Source organism: Lontra canadensis, unplaced genomic scaffold (genome assembly GCF_010015895.1).
Source record: "Lontra canadensis isolate GAN:19392208 unplaced genomic scaffold, GSC_riverotter_1.0 scaffold7, whole genome shotgun sequence".
Taxonomy (NCBI): domain Eukaryota; kingdom Metazoa; phylum Chordata; class Mammalia; order Carnivora; family Mustelidae; genus Lontra; species Lontra canadensis.
In genome coordinates this window covers 21,106,686-21,112,688 of record NW_022631001.1, presented here as the reverse complement: position 1 = coordinate 21,112,688, position 6,003 = coordinate 21,106,686, and the positions used below count along the sequence as shown (strand labels likewise).

The 6,003-nt window shown below is 41.4% G+C and overlaps 1 long non-coding RNA gene across 1 annotated transcript in view; it reads left to right on the top strand.

Annotated features, from left to right (window-relative positions):
- Positions 1-1,938: 1,938 nt before the first annotated feature.
- LOC116865019 overlaps positions 1,939-6,003 on the top strand; it is a 12,098-nt gene continuing 8,033 nt past the window's right edge. The window contains exon 1 of the long non-coding RNA XR_004382145.1: positions 1,939-2,001. This is a non-coding gene — a long non-coding RNA (uncharacterized LOC116865019). The remainder of the gene's footprint in view (positions 2,002-6,003) is intronic.

Sequence of the window (6,003 nt, the reverse complement as noted above, 5' to 3'; positions counted from 1 at the left end):
AGTCGCAGAAGTAAAATTCTAATGTAGTAAATTTTATCAATCTAATTTTTATGCTTTGTGTCTTCAAAAAAATCTTTCCAGAGGTGCCTGGGTGGTTCAGTTGGTTAGGTGGTTAAGTGTCAGCCTTTGGCTCAGGTCATGATCCTGGGGTCCTAGGACTGAGCCCCGAGTCTGGGATCCCTACTCAGTGGAGAGTCTGCTTCTACCTCTCCCTCTGCCCCTCCCTCTGCTCATGCTCTCTCTCTCTAATAAATAAATAAATAAAATCTTAAAATAATAATAAAAAAAATCTTTCCAAACCAAGGTCCTAGTTTTTCTTTTTACAATTTCCAAAACAAAGCTCATGTACCACCTTATCATCTTCTGGCTTCTTCTGCATTTTTCCCATCTTAGCAAATGGTGCCACCAACCATCCAGATGCAACCAACACACGAAATACAGGGGCCATAAGGGGTCCGTCCTTACCCCCAAGCCCAACAGTGAATCCATTTTCATTTCAAACTCCTGTCAATTCCAACTCCAAGCCCACATACTTCTCTGTCACCCTTCTATCACTCTTCTGTCAAACTCCATAGTCTTGCACCCAGGTAATTCTTCACAAGTGGAATGAGTTTCAAGAAATATATATTGACTTACGGGTCAATAAGAAAAAGTGAAAAATCTAATAGGAAAAGTGGCAAAAGAATATAAAATTTTCAGAAGAGAAAATACAAATGGCTCTTAAACACGTGAAAAGATTCTAATCTCTCCAGTAAGAGAAGTGTAAATGAGTATGACTCAGACATCATGGGCAAAGATCAAAGTTTGTGGGAGAAACCACCATCCTCATGCATTGCCTAAGGAACATGAACCGGCACAATTTCTTTTCTTTTCTTTTTTCCTTTCTTTTTAAGTTGCTTTATGCCCAACATGGGGTTTGAACTCATGATCCTGAGATCAAGAATAGAATGCTGTACCAGCTGAGCCAGCAAGGTGCCCCCAACTGGTTGCTTTTTATGACTAATTTGGTAATAACAAATATTCAAACAATTTTTATTTATTTAAATTTTATTTTATTTAAAATCAATTAATTAACATAGAGTATATTATTAGCTTCAGAGGTAGAGTTCAGTGATTCATCAGTTGTATAGAACACCCAGTGTTCATCACATCACGTGCCCTCCCCAATGCCCATCACCCAGCTACCACATCCCCCTTCCCACCTTCTCTCCAGCAACCTTCAGGTTGTTTCTTATGGTTGAGTCTCTTTTGGTTGATTTCCCTCTCTGATTTCATCTTGTGCTATTTTTCCCTCCCTTCCCCTATGGTCCTCTGAGCTGTTTTTTATATTGCACATATGAGCAAGATCATATGATATTTGTCTTTCTCTGATTGACTTATTTTGCTTAGCATAATACCCTCTAGTTCCATATACACCGTTGCAATCAGCCAAATTTTATTTTTTATTTTTCAAAGATTTTATTTATTTATTTGAGAGAGACAGAGAGAGAACACAAGCAGGAGGAGCAGCAGGAAGAGGGAGAGGGAGAAGCAGACTCTCTGCTTAGTAGGGAGCCTGATATGGGGCTCAATCCCAGGATGCTGGGATCATGACCTGAACTAAAGGCAGTTGCTTAACTAACTGAGCCACCCAGGCGCCCCAACCAAATTTTAAATGCACATAGCTTTCAACCCAGGAATTAGTTCTAGAAATTTAATCCTATGACATGTGCAATCCTAGCACATCTGCAGAAAGAAGTATCACTATTATTGCAGTATTTATACAAGCAAATATACTGGAAACAACTTAAAGGTCCACTAAAACTTGTTAAATAAATTATGGACCATCTATACAATGGATACCTTAATGGACAGACTCTAAAGCCCCCAATTATCTCTGCCTCCTGGTACTCATGCCAAGTGTAATCCCCTCCCTTCCCGTGTAGGTGGGAGATGTGACTTCCAACATACGGAATGGAGCAAAGGTGACCGGGTGTCACTTCCATGATTATATCACGTAAGGTAATGTACATCTGTCTTGCTACCTTGCTTACTTTGATGAGGCCTACTGCTAGGTTGTGCGTTACCTTCTGGAGAGTCATATGTGGCAGGGAACTGAGGGTAGCCTCCACCCAACAGTCAGCAAGAAACTGAGGGCATCAGTTCTGTAATCCACAAAGAACTGTATTCTGCCAACAACTGTGTGGGCATGAAAGTGCATCTGTTCCCAGTCAAACCTTGAGATGAGAACACAGCTCCAAGTGACACCTTGACTGCAGCCTGTGAGAGACCCCGAAGCAGAGGACCCAGTAGGCTGCACCTGGACTGTCGACCTACAGATTTTGAGATGAGGAAGGTGCTGTTTTCAGGCACGAAGTTTGTTATGCTGCAGTAGATAACTGAAGAAGGTATTATGTGGCTCTGAGTATTATTTGTGTGTATATAAACACTTGTTTGGGCATTGAGTTTGGCTGGCATCTCCAGAATGATACACAAAATGCTGAGAGCAATGGTTGCCCTCTTGGTAGGGGAACTAGGTGGCTGCGGACCCTCTGAATTTTGCTCCATGTTCATGAAAATGAAATTCGGGAATTTTAAACCCTTTCATTCCCACTGTAGTCAAAATAAACTTTAATTCCTTACAATGGCTTAAAAAGACCCTACAGGACTTGGGCTTTGCCTACTTCTCTAACTTGGACCCATGCCACTCTTCCTGGCTTTCATGACTGTCCAGCCACAAGAATATAAATTCCTTGAAACCAGGAATATGTCTCTCTCTTAGCTTTTGATCCCTAGCACCTAGCATAGTATAAAACATTCAGTAGGAATTCAGGGAATTAAAAAAAAAAAGATTTTATTTATTATTTATTTGACAGAGAGAGACACAGCAAGAGAGGGAACACAACTAGGGCGAGTGGGAGAGGGAGAAGCAGGCTTCCCGCTGAGCAGGGTCCCGACGTGGGGCTCCATCCCAGGACACTGGGATCATGACTTGAGCCAAAGGCAGACGCTTGATAATGACTGAGCCATCCGGACGCCCCACAATGAATTCTTTTCTTTGAAGGAATAATGAATGAATTTGATTCCCAAAGTTTTAGGAAAGGTAAAAGAGGGAATGCCTCGCAGAATACCTGGCACTCAACAGAAGGGGACACAATTATGGGATTTTTCCTTTTGTGAATCACCGAAGGGCTATCATAAATGGGAGTAAACCTCACTATGTATTGCTCCAGAGACTAACTGGTTAAAGTCAGAGGAAGGAAAACATGAATCCAGCACTAACTGCCCTAAGAAGCATGGGAGAGGCTGTTTTATGAAGGGGTGAACACCTCCACACTGCCTATTTATTCTGTCAGGAAAACTGTAAAAAATGAATGTGGCCCGAGTGAACTTCTGAGAACCTTTCTAGGATTCTAAAGTTATGTGATTCTGGACATAGGAGTATCTTGGGTCCTGTCCCTTTTGTAGTTGTTTTATATATACAAGCATATTGTTTTTCTTTCTGACTCCAGAGACCAAAACAAAAAACTGGTACATTTATTGACCTTTCTATACAATAAGGATGCTGAATATGGGACTTCATTGTGAGATACTAATGGCTGTATTGATTCAAGTTTTTGAGGTCTATAAATTTGTTCTAATCTCAGACTATGCCATTAGCATAGTAGCCTGCTTTTTTGGTGCACAAGAAAGGGGATAGAGAGGTCAAAAGATTTGCTTTTTACCACAATCGTGCTGGAAATATAATTCCATCAAACTACTCAAGACTAACATCTTTTTCAAAGGCCATATTTTATTGGAATGCTTTTCTGTCCCATTAACTGCAAACAGCCATATGGGGTATATATCTATGTAGGGGGCATCTCCCTGACACTGAAGGGCTTCCTTCTCAAGGAGCAGCTTTCAGGCGGAAGACATTAACAAGGAAACTTCCCAGTTTCAGGCTGGGAAGGCAGCGTATCTCTCCTTTGCTCCCTTCCAGTTCTGGCTCTACCCCTCTGCTTAGGGAAAAGACACTGTGACCAAGAATACCAAGTCCCTCCCACCTTTCTTTTCTTTTATCTTGTTAAATGTTGGCACACTACATATAAAGAGCAGGTAAAAAATGAGTTATTTATATATCTTATTTAAATTTTGATAGTAACCTTAGCTTGTTCTTGACATTGCTTAATTCTAGATTTCAGAACATTTTGAAGCAGCACTTTGGTTTATTTAGCAACTGCTGAAACCTAGGAATTTGTTCTTGAAAATCAGCCACATCTCACAAAATCTAAATACGTGAACATAATGTATCATACTTGGGACTCATGGGCTGTAGGCAGAAGTCTGGGTTCTAGTCTATGTTGGCACCAACAACCTACTGTTGTCTCTGGAGCCATTTCCCTCCTGACCTGATAATGTAAGAGGGAATGTATTTAAAGGGAATGTATTTGGACTTTGAACTTTTTGGTCAAACAAAAATTTATGTGAAGCCTAATATATGAAATAGATCAAAGCATATTTGCTTTGGTAGAAGATGGGACAGGGCCCAGAGCTTCTCAGGCAACTCTCAAGAACATCCCAGGCTCTGCAGAACATTCTGGAAATCTCTGCACCAGATAAGCTCCTCCAGTTCTGACTTCACAGAACCACCTACAAAGTACAGTTAAATTTGGCCTTGTGGAGATGTGTCCAAATGTAACTTCTAGTTGGTTTTTGTTGTTGTTGTTGTTGTTTTTGTTTTTGGCTTGCACACCAACTGGCCAAGATGTGAACTATACTGAGTCTCTTAATGTTAGTATTAGTAAATACTTGGATTTTAATCATGGCCTGTGTTGTGTGCTTCATTCATTCAACTGTGTCAAAAATGGGCTATTAGGGCAAGTGTGATTTCTGCTTTCAAACTTCCAATGGCTCCAGGGGAACAGGTAAACAGGTTAATGGTAGAAGGAGACTTCCCAGCATGGGAGCGCCCATGGTGAGGGTACTCAATTCCGGGGGTTGGGGGAGAGATCAATTCTGGGGGGTGGGGGAGAGACAGGAGAGGAAAGTATTCATAAAAATAACAGGTGATATTTATTGAACATTCCTGTGTCAGGCAGGGTTCTGATTTTTTGGGTGATCATTTTAGAGACAAGGACATAGAGGCAAAGGATGGCTAAATAACTTGGCTACAGACAGAAAATGATGGAGGCAGGGTTTTCAGTCAGGCTATATGACTCCAGGGCTCCTACTCTTAATCACTACACTGTACTACCAGTCTATTAATAGATATGGTAGTGGTTATGTTTGATCTTGAAGAAGTGTGTACAATCAGATGACAGGGTAGAAAAGTCAGCTGAGAGAGAGCGAGCACACAGAAGGAGAATGAGTGAAAGAAAGCAGAGGTACAAAACAGCATGGCACTCTGGCAATTTTCAGTTGTTAGGATAGTTGGAGCCCAAAGTGTGAGGGGGACTGTGGGCCTATGCTTCTCTCTCCCTTTGGCAAATGCCCTATTTTTATCTCTGCAATGAGACTCAAAGGAAGTCTCAGAGTTGAGTGAATTTAAGGGAGAGTATATAGCTGGATTAGCATCCCAGGCTGCCATTGGTCTTGGACTCTGAGCTTCTTAGGGGATAATGGGTAAATAAAGTGGGTGAAAGGTCCTGGTGATGGCTAGATAAACAGCTGAATTTGAACCTGCAGCAGGTATTAGGCAGACTGGGGTCCTGGATAAAAAGTGTGTATGAAGTCCTCTAGTGGAAGGCCAGGCTGCAAAGACTACTTAAGTTTGTTCACATGAGGAAAGTTTAAGAAGTGGCAGCCTTATCAAAACCACAGAGGTTGCTGTTAGAATGAACAAACTGGACAAGATGTCCTTAAATCAGTATAAGTGTAGATGCAGTTTATAGCCTCTGCTGACAGGCCAAACCAGTTCATTAAATATTCCCCCCAGCTTTCTGAGTACTGTCATTGTATAATTCCAACAACAACAACAACCAAAACTCCTGAAACAAGGTGTATAGAATGGGGACAGTACATCATCTGCTTGCACGCATGCCA